The sequence below is a fragment of the Elephas maximus genome, chromosome 1, assembly GCF_024166365.1.
Source record: "Elephas maximus indicus isolate mEleMax1 chromosome 1, mEleMax1 primary haplotype, whole genome shotgun sequence".
NCBI classification, from domain to species: Eukaryota; Metazoa; Chordata; class Mammalia; order Proboscidea; family Elephantidae; genus Elephas; species Elephas maximus.
Genome location: NC_064819.1, coordinates 171,611,408 through 171,628,717, shown reverse-complemented (window position 1 = coordinate 171,628,717; position 17,310 = coordinate 171,611,408). Strand labels below are relative to the sequence as shown.

General features: G+C 38.6%; 1 long non-coding RNA gene across 3 annotated transcripts in view; it reads left to right on the top strand.

Annotated features, from left to right (window-relative positions):
* LOC126084046 (uncharacterized) overlaps positions 1-17,310 on the top strand; it is a 101,217-nt gene that overhangs the window by 27,513 nt on the left and 56,394 nt on the right. The gene's annotated exons all lie outside the window — the stretch shown is intronic.

Below are 17,310 nucleotides of genomic sequence, written 5' to 3'. Positions count from 1 at the left end.
CAAGCTGGCCTAGCTCCCCTTTTGTAGTAAGATGGCTACCATAGTTTCACACTTTCTTGGAGAGACAACAATAAGCAGGGGCAGAAATGGGATCTTACTGACCAGACCTGGGTTGGTGCCCCTTCCTATCTCACCATTCATTACTAAGAAGGTTGCCTTCTTGGAGCTGGAGCCTCCCTTTCTCCTGGCCTTAGGAACAGCGTAGACACCTGCACAAAATCAGGGTTTCATCAGCAAGCAAGAAAGAGTGATGGCAATCTGGAGGGCTTTCCAATATTGGTTTTTATTTTTATCTTTTCCATACTTATCAGAAAACACTGACTTCCACTTGAGAGCCTGGGAGAACAACTGCCTTCACTAAGCATATTGTTTTCAGCTTGTACCTCTTAGCAGTGAAAAACTCTCAAGAGGAAACTGATATCAATGGTGAATGTGCCAGGAGAAAAACAAATGCTGTTCCCTGGAAGGAAAGGTTTTGATCTTACAAACCTAGCTGCTTTTATTCTTTTAGTTTCCAAGTCCATAAAAATGCTTCTAAGGAAAATTAACTTCCAAGTCCATAAAAATGTGATTTACCATTTACAACATGACATTTATAGTATCCTTTCTTTGGCCCTGGAAAGGGGCAACTGAGAGAAAGGTGTGAAGACATCCCAGTCTTTGAAGATGACTAATGATGTAGTGTATTGTTACTTATATCCCTGAAATCAAAGTATGCAGTTGGATTCACTTAAATCTAATTAGCAAAGGAAATTAAATCCAATTTAACTTATAATTAAAATAATAAAAATATTTTTAAAATGCTGCCTTTTGCAATTAAATAAAACAGACGTTATCAAATGGAACCAATGTTTGAATTTTCCTGTAAAATTGAATCTCGATGGTGCCTAGACTGTACCATAGTAGGTGTCATTATGTGTGTGAGTGTGTGTAAGTATGTGGGTGTGTTTTACATTTCTGTATATCACCTTTAATACTCTTTTGAAATAAGGTTATTATAAATAGATATAACACTATATGCTGTTCTATTTCCAAATCCATGTGCATATACACGTTCAACAATTGTGAAAGATTTTTTATTGAAACCTAATACGGCTGCACACTGTTTTACACAGTGAAAAGAATTTTAATTAAAAACAAAACAAATGTTAATGTTTATTAGAAAGCCTATTAGTCTCCAAACCAAGAAACCAAAACCCATTGCCATCAAGTCAATTCTGACTCAGCGACCCTATAGGACGAGTAGAACTGCCCCGTAGGGTTTCTGTGGAGCAGCTGGTGCATTCGAACTGCCCACCTTTTGATTAGCGGCAGTGCTCCTAACCACGGTACCACCAGGGCTCCAATTTGTCTCCAATCTATAAAAATTAAGATGCTTTCTTCTTCACTTTGTGTCCTGCAAAAAAGAAAGAGGTCAAATTTGAAAATGAGCGAATAACTTAACAGCATGATTTATTATGTTTTGGGACAATATTATATACACAATAAGTTGATATCCTGGCTCATATTGAGAAAACTTGGTTGTATGTCTTACAAACGTCTGTGCTGTCTTTGGCTACTTTAAACAGAATACTCCTATGAAGGGCTAGGTACCTAGTGACTACATGTGGATTCACGTTGGAAGCATCAGAACAGATTTTGCAGGTTTTGCTGTGGGAGAAAAATGAAAGTAGGAGGGGCAAAAGAGAGGAGAATGGCTTGTTTTTGCTTTAATCAGCTAAGTAATTACCTCAGCTCTCAATTTTGCATTATCTGTATTGATACAGACTTTATCTACTGATGACAGAGTAAAAGCCAATCAATGGATCAATCAACAAAGAAATGTTTAAGTGTTCAAGGTTGTGTTAGGTGCTCAGAATCATGGAAGGGGCTCAGTGTGGTGGTAAGCGCCAGATATTTTGCCGAGTGCTCGGGAATAGAGAAAAAGTATAATATTCCCTCAAGTGGCTTATATGGAGCAAATAAGTGTGTTTCGTATTTGCCAGGAAATAGAGTACAACGTAAGACAGCATGGAATCTCATGTAGTGGTGCACGTAAGTCCCATGGCCCAAGCTAGGGCAGTAGCTTAAGAATAGGGAGGAGTAGCCAGGATTGAAAAGCTTTGTGGATCTAGGCCCACCAGCGCTTTGATTTCTGTGGCCTAATGTACAATGGGAGCCCTGGTGGCGCATTGGTTAAAAGCTTGGCTGCTAACCGAAAGGTCGGCAGTTTGACCCACCAGCCACTCCTTGGAAACACTATGGAGCAGCTCCACTCTGCCCTGTAGGGTCACTGTGAGTTGGAATCGACCAACAGCAACTGAAGGTACAATGCAATGGACTACCATAACCCAAGGGTGTTTGAAATCGCCTACATAAGGAGATATTTTCTAATTCAGTGAAGGAGTAGTTCATTCGTTTTATCAGCAAAAAGAACGTGCCTGGGAGGAGATGGTGTGATACTAAATTCAGCAGTGCCCTATTTATGGTGTGTGCTAGGTAGAGCATATGTTATGTTATATTATATATTATGTATATATGTTGTTAGTTGCAATCAAGTTGTTTCTGAGTCATGGTGACCTTACGTATGACAGAATGACACTTTGCCCAGTTCCACGGCATTTTCATCATTGTTGGTATGTTTGAGTCCATTGTTGTGGCTGTTGTGTCAATCCATCTCATTGAGGGTTTCCCTTGTTTCCATTGGCCCTCTACTTTACCAAGCCTGATATCCTTTTCTAGTGATTGGTCTTACCTGATGACGTATCTGTATCAGGCAGTATTCTGTTGTGATCCATAAGATTTTCACTGGCTAATTTTTGAAAATAGATTGCCAGGCGTTTCTTCCTAGTCTGTCTTAGTCTGGCAGTTCTGCTGAAACATGTTCACTATGGGTGATCCTGCTGGTATTTGAAATACTGATGGCATAGCTTCTAGTACCATAGCAACATACAAGCCACCAGAGTATGACAAACTGACAGATGGGTGGTGGATATATATATAATATATATGTAGTTAAAGCCCATTGCTGTCGAGTTGATTCCGACTCATAGCGACCCTATGGGAAAGAGTAGAACTGCCCCATAGGGTTTCCAAAGAGCTCCTGGTGGGTTCGAACTGCCGACCTTTTGGTTAGCAGCTGTAGCTCTTAACCACTACGCCACCAGGGTTTCCAATATATATATATAGTTAGGAACAGAAAAATGTGAAGAGGGAGACTGTAGCTCTTAACCAGTACGCCACCAGGGTTTCCAAAATATATATAGTTAGGAACAGAAAAATGTGAAGAGGGAGACTGTAGCTCTTAACCACTACGCCACCAGGGTTTCCAAAATATGTATATAGTTAGGAACAGAAAAATGTGAAGAGGGAGAGAAGTAAATTTATATACTTTAGCAAAGCATTGAACAAGGTAGGTAGTCAGAAAAAGTAGGATAGTTTGGTAGATTACAAAAAATGCAAATAAACTGTGAACGCTTGTTGGCCATGAGATCAGAAAAATACTTTGAAAAGCTATGTTGTATTCAGCCTTTCCTAGGGAAGCCTACAGAACCTAAGATATCAGGAGGAAGGAGACATTTTACAGTTTCTCTGTTGTACCCACAAAACAGATCAATAGAGGGAAGGCAAAGGAAAACGTTCACCCCTTTTCAGGATGAAAAGCTGCTGAGAGACAACAAGAAAAGGGCATTGCCATGGTATATAGACACATTCCTCAGAAAAACATAATCTAGTAGGAAGAGAAACCAAAAAGAAGGAAACTGCCTTTTGAAAAATTAAATAAATCTATCTTGATTATATTCGAGCCCTCTAAAAGAACTAGCACGTTTAGTACCACTGATTATTTTTAAGAAGTTGTATCTAAAGGTATCTAAAATTTACAAAAAGCATGACTCTTAAAAGTATGCTATTAGGGGAAAAAAGTCGTTTTGGATTTAATCTGTTAAGAGTTTGAAGACTATAGAAGTCCTGGGTAGTGACAGCCTGGTCTTAAATTTAATCAGGCTAAAATTTCTTACTGTGATAGGGTAAAAGGATTGTTAGGGTAACTGGAAATGACAGATTTTATTTATATGGATTTTAGCTAGAATTTTTGTTTTGTTTTTCCCCAATAAAATTGAAAAGTGCAGTTTGACTCTCCAACTTTTTGTGCCCAGGGGTTAATAGTGAGGACAAAAGATCTAAGGGACTGTCTGCCATTTACAATCATTAACAACTGCTTAAAAAAAAAATCTCAATGTATGCAGAGTTGGAGTTGCAAAGAGAGATATTATTGTTTTTAAAAACCTAGTTTCTGCCCTCCAGGCAGAATTTAAAGGCTGAGAGGCAGACAATAACCAGTATCAATGCAAAGTGACAGGTATTAAGCTTCATTTGTGTGATTTAATAGTAAAAGCACCTTGAAGAAAAAACTGTCTTTAAGGGATTAAAATAGAGACTATTATCTTTTGACACCTCTAAAAAAAGACCTATATTTATTGGTTTTTGAAAATAGAGTGCTGCAATTATGCTAGAAACATGATTATAAAAAAAATTAACAGCACACTAGCTCAGAGACCAAAACGCCAGACACTTGGAAGATATCGGGAGTGGTGGCTGCGCTCTTTAGTTTCTCCTCGTACAGAGCAGTGCTGCTCAGGCTTTGAAATGCGATGAATCACCTGGGACCTTGTTCAAAGGCACATTCTGATTCAGCAGTTGTGGTGGGGCTGAGAATCCATGTTTGTTTGCACACTTTGAGTAGTGGCGAGGAACCAGACCATCCTGGGTTTAGAAACACAAGACACAAATTATTGAGCTAACCCATTACAGAAGTTCATTTTGGTTAGAACTTTGAGTCCTTAGGCCAAAGGACACAGCAGAAACTGAGCCAGAGACACAACTGCAAGGAAATTAAACTCGCAAGGAAGGATAAAAGAAATCAGTATTATGTAGGATAAAACATGGGAACTGTAAGGTGCTTTAAAAAAAAGCCAATCAAATATTAAATAGCCCTGGTGGCACAGTGGTTAAACGCTCTGATGCCAACCTAGAGGTGGGCGGTTCGAACCCACCAAACCCACCAGGCACCCTGCAGAGGAAAGATATAGCAGTCTGCTTCGGAAACCCTATGGGGCAGTTCTGCTCTGTCCTACAGGGTCGCTATGAATCGGAATTCACGTGACGGCAATGGAGGAATGGGGTCAAATCTACAGACTGTTGTTACACAGGGAGTTTGATAGCTCTAAGTCTGTATATGATGGACATATATTTTGGCAGGATGGAATTAGATACAGAATAAAATTATCTTTCAGTAAGGATAAAACAGTTGCTGTCCAGTTGATTTCAACTCAGAGTTACCCCACATTTGTCAGAGTAGAACTGTTCTCCATAGGGCTTTTGGAAGTAGATCACCAGGCCTTTCTTGTGAAGCACTCTGGCTGAACCTCCAATCTCTTGGTTAACAGCTGAGCCTTTTAATCATTTACACTGCCCAGGGACTCCCCAGGTAGGATGTTGTTTTTGTTCTTGTTAGGTGTCGTGGAATCGATTCTGACTCATAATGACCCCAGGTGACACAGTAGAACTGCCCCATAGGGTTTTCTGGGCTGTAATCTTTTTTTCTTTTTTAATTGTGCTTTAAGTGAAGGTTTACAAATCAAGTCAGTCTCTCATACAAGAACAATACACACCCTGCGATGTACTCCTAGCTGCTCTCCCCCTAATGAGACAGCACGCTCCTTCTCTCCATCCTGTATTCCCCATGACCATTCAACCAGCTCCTGTCCCCCTCTGCCTTCTCATCTCGCCTCCAGACAGGAGCTGCCCACATAGTCTCATGTGTCTACTTGAGCCAAGAAGCTCACTCCTTACCAGTATCATTTTCTGTCTTACAGTCCAGTCCAATCCCTGTCTGAAGAGTTGGCTTTGGGAATGATTCCAGTCTTGGGCTAACAGAGGGTCTGGGGACATGATCTCCAGGGTCCCTCTAATCTCAGTCAGACTATTAAGTTTGGTCTTTTTACAAGAATTTGAGGACTGGATTCCACTGTTCTCCTGCTCCATCAGGGATTCTCTGTTGTGTTCCCTGTCAGGGCAGTCATTGGTGGTAGCTGGGCACCATGTAGTTCCTCTGGTCTCAGGCTGATGGAGTCTCTGATATATGTGGCCCTTTATGTCTTTTGAGCTCATATTTACCTTGTGTCTTTGGTGTTCTTCATTCACCTTTGCTCCAGGTGGGTTGAGACCAATTGACGCATCTTAGATGGCCGCTTGCTAGCATTTAAGACCCCAGACACCACTAACCAAAGTGGGATGCAGAACGTCTTTTTAATACATTTTGCTTTGCCAGTTGACCTGGATGTCCCCTGAAACCGTGGTCCCCAGACCTCCATCCCTGCTACTCTGGCCTTTGAAGCATTTGGCTGCATTCAGGACACTTTTTAGCTTTTGGTTTAGTCCAGTCGTGCTGACCTCCCTGTATTGTTTGTTGTCTTTCCCTTCACGTAAAATAGTTTTTGTCTGCTATCTAATTAGTGAATACCCCTCTCTCTCCCTCCCTACACTCGTAACCATCAGAGAATATTTTCTTCTGTGCTTAAACTTTTCTTCAGTTCTTATAATAGTGGTCTCACACAATATTTGTCCTTTTGCAGCTGACTAATTTCACTCAGCATAATTCTAGGCTGTGATCTTTAACGCGAGCAGATTGTCAAGGCTGTCTCCCACAGAGCTGCTGGGTGGATTCAAACTGTTACAGGCTACTAAATGGGCATCTGAATTTCCTTTTTTCCTAGAGGACTTGAAAATAAGATTGTCATCCAGAGAGGTTGACTTAAATGAGATCTTCTCTAAATGTTGAGAGATGATCTCCATGTTCCTTCTAAGGCACTATAAGCAGCACTGAGCCTGATTCAGTGAACTTGATAGTACCTGCTTAGGGTTCAGCTGTTCACTGGGGATCAACGATGGGAATGATTACACGGATTGTCTTCATTGTAAATCATTGCGTTAAAACTTCATGCTGTTTGTCTTTTTTTGAATCCGTATCTTATCTGTATGTAGACTATTAATTCTACCAATTCTTATTTCTTTAAAAGAAATGATTTGAATGTCTCTCCTTGCCTCTTAAATGCCATGTCTAAATGATTTCAGATATATAGAGTTGTGAGTACAGAAGACCTGGGTGTTTTAGTGAAAGAGATTTTTTTCTCCTTTACTCCTGTTTGTTCCAGTGACAGAATCCTTCAGTTGGGTTAGGAAATTATGCATAATGATAGTTTTTTTTCTCCCACTGTCTGATTAATATTTGGCTTTTATAGAGTTAAAGCTGATATTAAACAGGATTCAGCAAAGTATTATCAGCCGACCAGATGCCCATGTTTTTTTCACAAACTTCAAAATAGTTCACAATCTTCTAGGCTATTTGTTAGGAACCTTTTTATCATTTTGCTTTTGTCCATTTCTTTTGATATTAAAATATTTATTGAATTCAGATAAAAAATCAGCTAGAAGCCATAATTTATAATTTTAATTATGGAGGATCTTGTTCTAAAGAACTGTATGCATTATATATATATACACATACACATATATAAAAATATATATAATCATACATTGTTTCAAAGTTCCTGTCCTCATGGCACTTACATCCTAGCTGGGGGAAGACTGATAAATAAACAGGCAAACCTGTACATATGTTAGATGGTACAAAGGGCTTTTGTACCGCAAAAAAAAATCTTAAATCGGGTGCTTGGGGAGGGCCTCTCTAATTAGGTGACATTTGACCCAGAAGGGAGAGTACTATTTGGATATCTGGGGACAGAGTGTTCCAGGCCTATGAAAGAGCAAGTTTGTATTTGGACATCTCTTGTGCACCACTTTCCTCTCTTCCCACCACTTATTCCAGCCATTGCTGCAGCAACCAGTCCTCAGGCTTTACCAGCACTTCCATTGGGTCCTGCGTCACATACATTTACATACTTTTGATTCCTGACCTGGGACTTCTCTATTGCTACAACGTGTCAGTGTGACCCACTCAACACTTATGCGTGCACGACTCAGAAATACCGGGGAGTTCATGCCTATGAGGCCACCCTGACCTATAGAAACTGGGGCCTGTAGATAAATTCTTTCCACTTTTTTCCTCCTGGTGGACAGTTGATTAATCTCATAGGATCTTCATGAGGATGGTCCCATGGGATCAAGTACCTGTCTCCACAAAGGCTGATCAAGTCAATTATGTATTTTCATATCTGCTTTCCTTCATTTTCTGTGTCATTCCTTCTATCCCTCTTGCTTTCTGAAATCATGTTCAACACAAACAACTCCAGGCAAGCTTTGTCTCAGACCTTGCTTTTGGAGGAATGCAGGCTAAGGGAAATAACAAAGACCCTGAGAAGGGAACGTGCTTGGCATGTTCAGGAGCAGCAAGGAAGGAGGGCAACAGTAACTGGCAGTGATGGAACAGGTTGTATAGAGGCCTTATGGGCCATGTTGAAGTGGGAGCCTTTGGAACAAAGAAGTGACATGATCTGATTTCCATTTTAACAGGATCACTCTGCCTTCTGTGTAGAGAATAGACTGAAGAGATGGGCAAGATGAAAACATGGAGCCTAGTTAGGAAGCATTTAAAATAGTCCTTGTGAGAGACGATGGTGCTTAGAACAAGGTGGTAGAGGTAGAGTTGGTGACAAGTGATCAAACTGTTATAGTGTTTTGGGCAAAACAGCAGAATGTGATGATAATATTGAATGTAGAGTGTCTCCAACCAAAAGGTTGGCAGTTTGAATCCACCAGCAGATCCTTGGAAATCCCATGGGACAGTTCTACTCTGTCCTACAAGGTTGCTGTGAGTCAGAATAGACCTGACTGCAACAGGTTTGGTTTTAGGTTAGGGTTGGGCTCCACAATTTGCATTTTTTACGAAATCCCAGGTGATGCTGACCCTGCTTGTCTAAGCACCTCATTTTTGAGAAGCACTGTTCTACAAATTCCTGGAGTTTAATGGCATTGTAACTTTTGACTTCTGCTTAAGATTTAAAAAATCCCTAACTCCGTGACCTAGTATTCCTTTTTATTTACAGTGAAACCTGTGAGAGCTGGAACTCGATAGGACTGCCTTGTTTTTCTAGGTCTCACAAGTTTTCTGCCTTTGACAGGGTGCAATCGTCCACTTTTCTATCACTTGTTTAATTGGAAATATTTGAGTTTTCCTTCTCTGACAGGTTTCCACCTTTACATGGGTCCTGGCTTTCTCAGGTTTTAGTGTACTATCATGGAAAATAATCAAAACCTGTAGGGGATTGCCTCTAAGGCTTTCTAAATGAGACAATGAAGATTCTCAGAGAGAGAAACATTTCCCATTCTCCTTTTAAGAAGAGGTGATGTATCTTCTGGACTCAAAAGAATATTCACTTTGTAAGAATTGTAGATTTTGTAGTTAATAACTCACTCCTCACTAAGCGACATGGTTAGGTTCCAAAGGCCAGATTGTTGTGTGAAAATTGGCATTATGCAAAAATGGAGGATGACCACATCAGACCACAAAATGGGGGATGACTACATCATTACGTAACTGCCAAATTACATATTACATAACTGCCAAACCACTGAGAATCGTGGCCCAGCCAAATTGACACATAAACTTAACCATAACAGCCAGCGTTACACTTGCCTTGCACATTGGCATTTGAGACTGCCAGACATATGTCATTAGTGTGCAAAATAGTCAGATAGTAGGTTTTTTACTACAGTCATAAATGCAAAATGGCAGATAATGAGATAGTTGTTAAGTGAGGAGTAGGTGTAATGATAAAGGCATAGAGGGAAGATGGCCATATGAAGATGAGGCAGAGATTGGAGTTATGCTGCCACAATCTAAAGAATGTCTGAGGCTACCAGAAGCTAAAACCCAAACCCCATTACCATCAAGTCAATTTTGATTCATAGCGACCATATAGGACAGAGTAGAGCTGCTCCATAGGGTTTCCAAGGCTGTAAATCGACGGGTTTGTTTAAATCTTTATGGAAGCAATTGCCACATCTTTCTCCCATGGAATGGCTGATAGGTTCAAACCCCCAACCTTTGGGTTAGCAGCTGAGTGCTTAACAACTGTGCCACCAAGGCTCCTTACCAGAAGCTAAAGGGGCAAGGAAAGATTTTCCTCTACAGCCTTCAGAGGCAGGATGGCCCGGCTGACACCCTGAATTCACACTTGTAGTCTCCAGAACTGTGAGAGAATAAATATTTATTTATTTATTGTTTAGCACCACCCACTTTGTGGTAATTTGTTTCAACATCCCTAAGAAACTGATACATCCTTTATTCTATTTCTTGTCCCAAATTATGTCAAGGTACTTCTATCCAATATAGAGGTTCTCCGATAAGATTAAATGCCTGCACAAGAATATTTCAATAATAAAGTGTTACTAACATAGAGATGGCCCAAGTTTGAATAGAAATCACTGTTAATATCAACCCATAAGGAAGAAGTTCAAGTCCAAAGACTAAATTATCTTATAAATCAGAGTTTCACTGGGTTAAAGAACAAAGGAATCAAATCTAAAATTTATCTTCCCTAGTTTCTTATTCTGCTTAGCCTCAACCCAAGTGTTTCTCTCCTTCAGAAAACAAAACCCTCATGGCCTCAGAGCTTGTTTTAATACACCACCAAGGCTCTCATATACCCCCTTATCCCCTTTTTAAAATATTTTGTTGTGTTAGGTGCAAGTTTACAGAGCAAATTAGTTTCCCATTTAACAATTGTACCCAAAGTGTTCCATGACATTGGCTGCAATGCCCATGTTGTGTCAATAATCTCTCCATTTCCACCCTGGGTTCCCCATTTCCTTTTGTGTGACTTTTCTACCCTTTTCTGCCTTCTCTTCTTTACTCTTGGGCAAATGTTGCCCTTTTGGTCTTGTATAACTGTTCCACTGAGCATGTTCTTTTAGTTTGTTATTAATATAGGCCTGTCTGTTGCTTGGCTGGAAGGTGGTTTCCAGGAATGGCTGTAGCTCCAAATCAGAGGGGTGTCCCCCCACTTTTGGAGTCCAAAGAACTAAGACATATAAGAATATCACAGCAATAGTCAACACCCACAAAATTTATAAAACAAGCAGATCCTCAGCACTAGGACATTTATTTTAAGCAAAATGATATTTTCAGAACTCAGTTACTAGTTTTGCCAAAGGCCATGACAGAGAGTCAGTGGAAAAAATTGTTCTTGTTTTCAGTTTTGCTGGGATTCACAGCCTGCTGCCAGCAATTATTTCATGACCCATGAGATAAATTTGATTGGAAGAAATCTTTTGTCCGTAGGTAAACTGATTGATTTTCACATGTTGAACCAACTTTGCTTTCTTGGATAAGCCCCATTTGGTCATGGTGTATAATCATTTTTATATGTTGCTAGATTTTTTTGCTAGTGTTTTGTTGAGGATTTTTGCATCTATGTTCACAAGTGATTTTTCTTTTCTTGTGTTGTCATTGTCTAATTTTAGTATCAGGTAATGCTGGCCTGATGGAATGATTTGAAAAGTGTTCCTTCCTCTTCTATTTTTGGGGAGAATTTGTGAAGGATTGGTATTAATTCTTCTTTAAACATTTAGTAGAATTAACCAGTGAAACCACCTGGTTCTGGGCTTTTCTTTATGGGAAGTTTTTGATTACCAACTCAATTAAGTAATATACCATATTACTAGAATTAAAGATGAAAACCACACGATTATCTCAGTAGATACAGAAAAAGCATTTGACAAAATTCAGCACCCTTTCACAATAGAAACATTCAACAAACTAGGTATAGAAGAAAACTTCCTCAAACTGATGAAAGGTGTCTACAAAAAACCTATAGTGAACATTATAGTTAATGGTGACAGACTGAAAGCTTTCCTCCTAAGATCAGGAGCAAGACAAGGATGTCTTCTTTCACCACTTCTATTTAAACTTTGCACTGGAGGTTCTAGCCAGGGCAATTAAGCAAGAAAAAGAAATAAAAGGCATCTGTATTTTAAAGGAGGAAGTAAAACTGTATCTATTTGCAGGTGACAAACCCTAAGGACCCTAAGCAATGCACAAAAACTATCAGAGCTAATAAACAAGTTCAGCAAGGTTGCAACATACAACCTCAATTTACAAAAATCAATTGTATTTCTAGGACCTCCAGTACAGTGTTAAGTAGAAGTCTCATTACCAGTTTCAGGGGGAAATTTTTTAACATTTCACCATTAGTGGAAATTTGCTGTAGAATTTTTATAGATAATGTTTTTATCAGGTAAAGGACATTCCTTTTTATTCCTAATGTTCTGGGTTTTTATTTTATTTTTTAAAAAATTTGCATGGGTATTGAATTTCATCTATTGAGATAATATTTTTTTTTCCTTTGTTTTACTAATTTGGTGAATTACATTGATTTTTGAGTATTTAAAACAGCCTTACATTCCTGGAATACATCTCACTTCATTGTTCCTTAATCTACTGCCGGATTCAGTTCGGTAGTGTTTTGTTTAGGCCCTTTGCCTTTATGTTTATGGGAGATTTGACTGTGGTTTTTTTTTTCCCCCTTGAAATGTGTTGTCACATTTTGTACCAAGGTTATGCTATCCTCAGAAAATTGGTTGGAAAGTATTCTCTCCCTTCCTATTCTTTGGGAGATTTTATGAAAGAATTACCATTTCCTCCTTAAATGCTTGGAAGAGTATATGAAGGCAGAAGATTGTAGATTACAGGTTCAACTCCTTTAGTAAAAGGATTGCTTGGTTTTCTACTTCGTCTTGTGCCAGTCTTAGTAAGTTGTTTTTCTCTAGAAAGTTAATTCATTAAGAATTTCAAGTTGATTAGACCTTTGTGGTAGTAGGGTGCAATGTTCTGTAAATGTATCTTAGGACAGGTTTCTTAATCATGATATTCAAATCCATATGTCTACTGACTGTCTTTTTTGTCTACTTGTACATTTACTTACTAAGTTTTGTTAAAGCCTCCCTTTATGATTATGATTTACCTATTTTTCCTTTTAGTTATGTCTTTTTTTTTTTTTTTACATTTTGTGCCTTTATTATTGTTGTTGTTATTAGGTGCCATTGAATTGGTTCCAACTCATAGCAACCCTGTGTACAACAGAATGAAATACTGCCTGGCCCTGTTCCACCCTCACACTCGTTACTATGCTTGAGGCCATCCTTGGAGCCGCTGTGGCAATCCATCTCGTTGAGGGCCTTCCTCTTTTTCTCTGACCCTCTACTTTAGTAAGCATGATGTCCTTTTCCAGGGACTGATCCTTCCTGATAACATGTGTGAAGAACGTGAGACCAAGTCTTGCCATCCTCGCTTCTAAGGAGCATCCTGGCTGTACTTGTTCCGAAACAAATTTGTTCATTCTTCTGGCAGTCCACGCTATATTTGATGTTCTTTGCCAACACCATAATTTGAAGGCGCCAGTTCTTCTTTGATCTTCCTTATTCACTTATCCAGCTTTCACATGCATATGAGGCAATTGAAAATACCATGGCTTGGGTCAGGTGCACCTTAATCCTCAAGGTGACATCTTTGCTTTTTAGCACTTTAAGGGGGCATACAAATTTGGAATTGTATCTTCTTGGGATTGACTCTTTTATCATATTCTTCTTATTTCTAGAAATGGTATTTGTCTTAAAAGCTACTTTCCTTGATACTATTGTAGTCATACCAGCTTTCTGTATTGGTTGGCATTTTCATAGTATATCTTTTCTTTTCCCTTTATTTTAAAATTTGCCTTATCCTTATATTTAAGGTGTATTTCTTGTAAGCAGCATATAATTAATTTTTAAAATCTTGTCTAACCAACTTTGTCCTTTAATAGCAGTATTTAATTTGTTTTTATTTAAGGTAATTACTAGTTATTGTAATTACTGGTATATTTAGGCTTCAGTTTGCCAACTTATTATGTTTTTTTATTTGTTGCCCCTATTTATTTTCTCATCTCTCTTTTCTTTGCTTCTTTTGTACTATTTATTTTTATTATTCTATTTCCCCTCAATATTAGCTTGTCAATTATATACTCTTTTAGTGGTTACTCCAGAGTTCACAAATACATCTATAAATTATTATAACATAATAAATAAATAAACAAATAAATAGTTTTTCCACTTCTAAGACAATGCAAAGAACTTCCAAAAAAAGAAAATAAAAAACCAAACCAATTGCCATTGAATCTATTCTGACTCATAGTGACCCTACAGGACAGAGTATAACTGCCCATAGTGTTTCCAAGGAGTAGCTGATGGATTTGAACTGTTGACCTTTTGGTTAGCAGCCAAGTTCTTAACCACTGCACCACCAGGACCCACAAAGAATTTACCAAACTTTAATTCATCCCTCCCAAATATTATGCTATTGTTTTCATATATTTTAAATTTTACCTATGTTTAAACCCTGCAGGATATTATTAACATACCTGCCAGTTTGTCATACCGTGGTGGCTTGCATGTTGCTGTGATGCTGGAAGCTATGCCACTGGTATTTCAAATACCAGCATGGTCACCCACGATGACCAGGTTTCAGTGGAGCTACCAGACTAAGACAGATTAGGGAGAAGGACCTGCCGATCTACTTATGAAAAAATTGACTAGTGAACACCTTATGAATAGCAGTGGAACATTGTATGATATAGTGCCGGAAGATGACCCCTCAGGTTAGAAGGCACAAAATATGAGTGGGGAACAGCTGCCTTCTCAAAGTAGAGTTGAACTTAATAATGTGGATGGATCTTCATTAGCTGATGTGGCACAACTCAAAACAAGAAGACACAGCTGTAAATATCCATTAATAATCAGATCATGGAAAGTACAATGTATGAATCTAGGAAATTTGGAAATTGTCAAAAATGAAATAGAATACTTAAAGATGGATATCCTAGGCATTCGTGAGCTGAAATGGACTGGTATTGACCACTCTGAATCAGACAATCATATGGTCTACAGTGCCCAGAATGACAAATTGAAGAGGAATGGCATTGTGTTCATCATCAAAAAGAACATTTCAAGATCTATCCTGAAGTATAACGCTGTCAGTGATAGGATAATATTCATATGCCTACAAGGAAGACCAACTAGTATGACTATTATTCAAATTTATGCACCAACCACTAATGCCAAAGATGAGGAAATTGAAGATTTTTACCAACTTCTGCAGTCTGAAATTGATCAAGCATGCAATCAAGACGTGCTGATAATTACTGGTGATTGGAATGTGAAAGTTGGAAAAAAAAAGGGATTGGTAGTTAGAAAATATGATCTTAGTGAAATGACACCAGCGATTGAATGACAGAATTTTGCAAGACCGATGACTTATTCATTGCAAATACCTTTTTTCAACAACGTAAATAATGACTATGTACGTGAACCTCACCAGAATCAAATCAACTACATCGGTGGAAAGAGATAATGGAAAATCTCAATATCATCAGTCAGAACAAGGCCAGAGGTCAACTGTGGAACAGACCATCAATTTCTCCTATGCAAGTTCAAGTTGAAGCTGAAGAAAATTAATACAAGCCGGTGAGAGCCAAAATACAACCTTGAGTATATCCCACCTGAATTTGGAGATCACCTGAAGAACAGATTTGATGTATTGAACTCTAGTAGATGAAGAGCAGATGAGTTGTGGAATGACATCAAGGACATCATACATCAAGAAAGTAAAAGGTAATTAAGAAGACAGGAAAGAAAGAAAAGGCCAAAATGGATGTGAGAAAAGACTCTGAAACTTGGTCTTGAACTTAGAGTAGCTAAAGTGAACACAAGAAATGATGAAGTAAAAGAGCTGAACAGAATATTTGAAGGGGTGGCTGAAGAAGACAAAATAAAGTATTATAATGACATGTGCAAAGACCTGGAGTTAGAAAACCAAAAGGGAATAGCACACTTGCCATTTCTCATGCTGAAAGAACTAAAGAAAAAATTCAAGCCTCGGGTTGCAATATTGAAGGATTCTATGGGCAAAAGAAGATGGAAGGAATATACAGAGTCACTGTACCAAGAAGAATTGGCTGATGTTCAACCATTTCAGGAGGCAACATCTGATCAAGAGCTGATGGTATCGAAGGAAGAAGTCCAAGATGCACTGAAAGCATTGGTGAAAAACAAGGCTCTGGAAATGGAAGGAATACTAACTGAGATGTTTCAACATACAGTGCTGCATGTGCTCACTTGTCTATGCCAAGAAATTTGGAAGACAGCTACTTGGCCAACTGACTGGAAGATATCCATATCTGTGCCCATTCCAAAGAAAGGTGATTCAACAGAATGTGGAAATTATTGAACAATATCGTTAATATCACATGGAAGAAAATTTTGCTGAAGATAATTTAAAAACAATTGAAGCAGTACATTGACAAGAAACTGCCCAAAATTCAAGCCAGATTCAGAAGAGGGCATGGAATGAGGGATATCATTGCTGATGCAGATGGATCTTGGCTGAAAGCATGGAATACCTGAAAGATGTTTACCTGCGCTTTATCGACTACTAAAAGACATTCAACTGTGTGGATCATAACAAATTATGAATAACACTGGGAACAATGGGAATTCCAGAACACTTAATTGTGCTCATGAGGAACCTGTACATAGACCAAAAGGCAGTTGTTCAAACAGAACAAGGGGATTCCATGTGGTTGAAAATCAGGAAAGGTGTGCGTCAGAGTTGTATTCTTTCACCATACTTATTCAATCTGTATGCTGAGCAAATAATCTGAGAAGCTGGACTATATGAAGAAGAAGGTGGTATCAAGTTTAGAGGAAGACTTATTAACAGCCTGTGATATGCAGATTACACAACCTTGCTAGCTGAAAACTAAGAGCACTTGAAACACGTACTGATGATGATCAAAGACTACACCCTTTAGTATGGATTATGCCTCAACATAAAGAAAACAAAAATCCTCACAACTGGACCAATAAGTAACATCATGATAAATGGAGAAATGATTAAAGTTGTCAAGGATTTCATTTTATTTGAATACACAATCAATGTCCACGGAAAGAGCAGTCAAGAAATCAACGACATATTCTTTTGGGCAAATCTGCTGTAAAAGGCCAGTTTAATGTGTTGAAAAGCAAAGATATCACTTTGAGGACTAAGGTGTCCCTGACGCAAATGATGATATTTTCTTTTTGGCTTTAAAAACATAAATTTATTTTCTCACAATTTTGGAGGCTAAGAGTCCAGATTAGGGTCTTGGCATGTCGATTCCTCCTCCATAGATAGTTCTGGGAATTCCTTGATTCTTTGCCTTGTAGAAAATTCTCACATGGCATCTGTCTTCCCTCATGCATGCCTGTCTTTCTGTCCACTGTTTTTTTTTTTTTTTATAA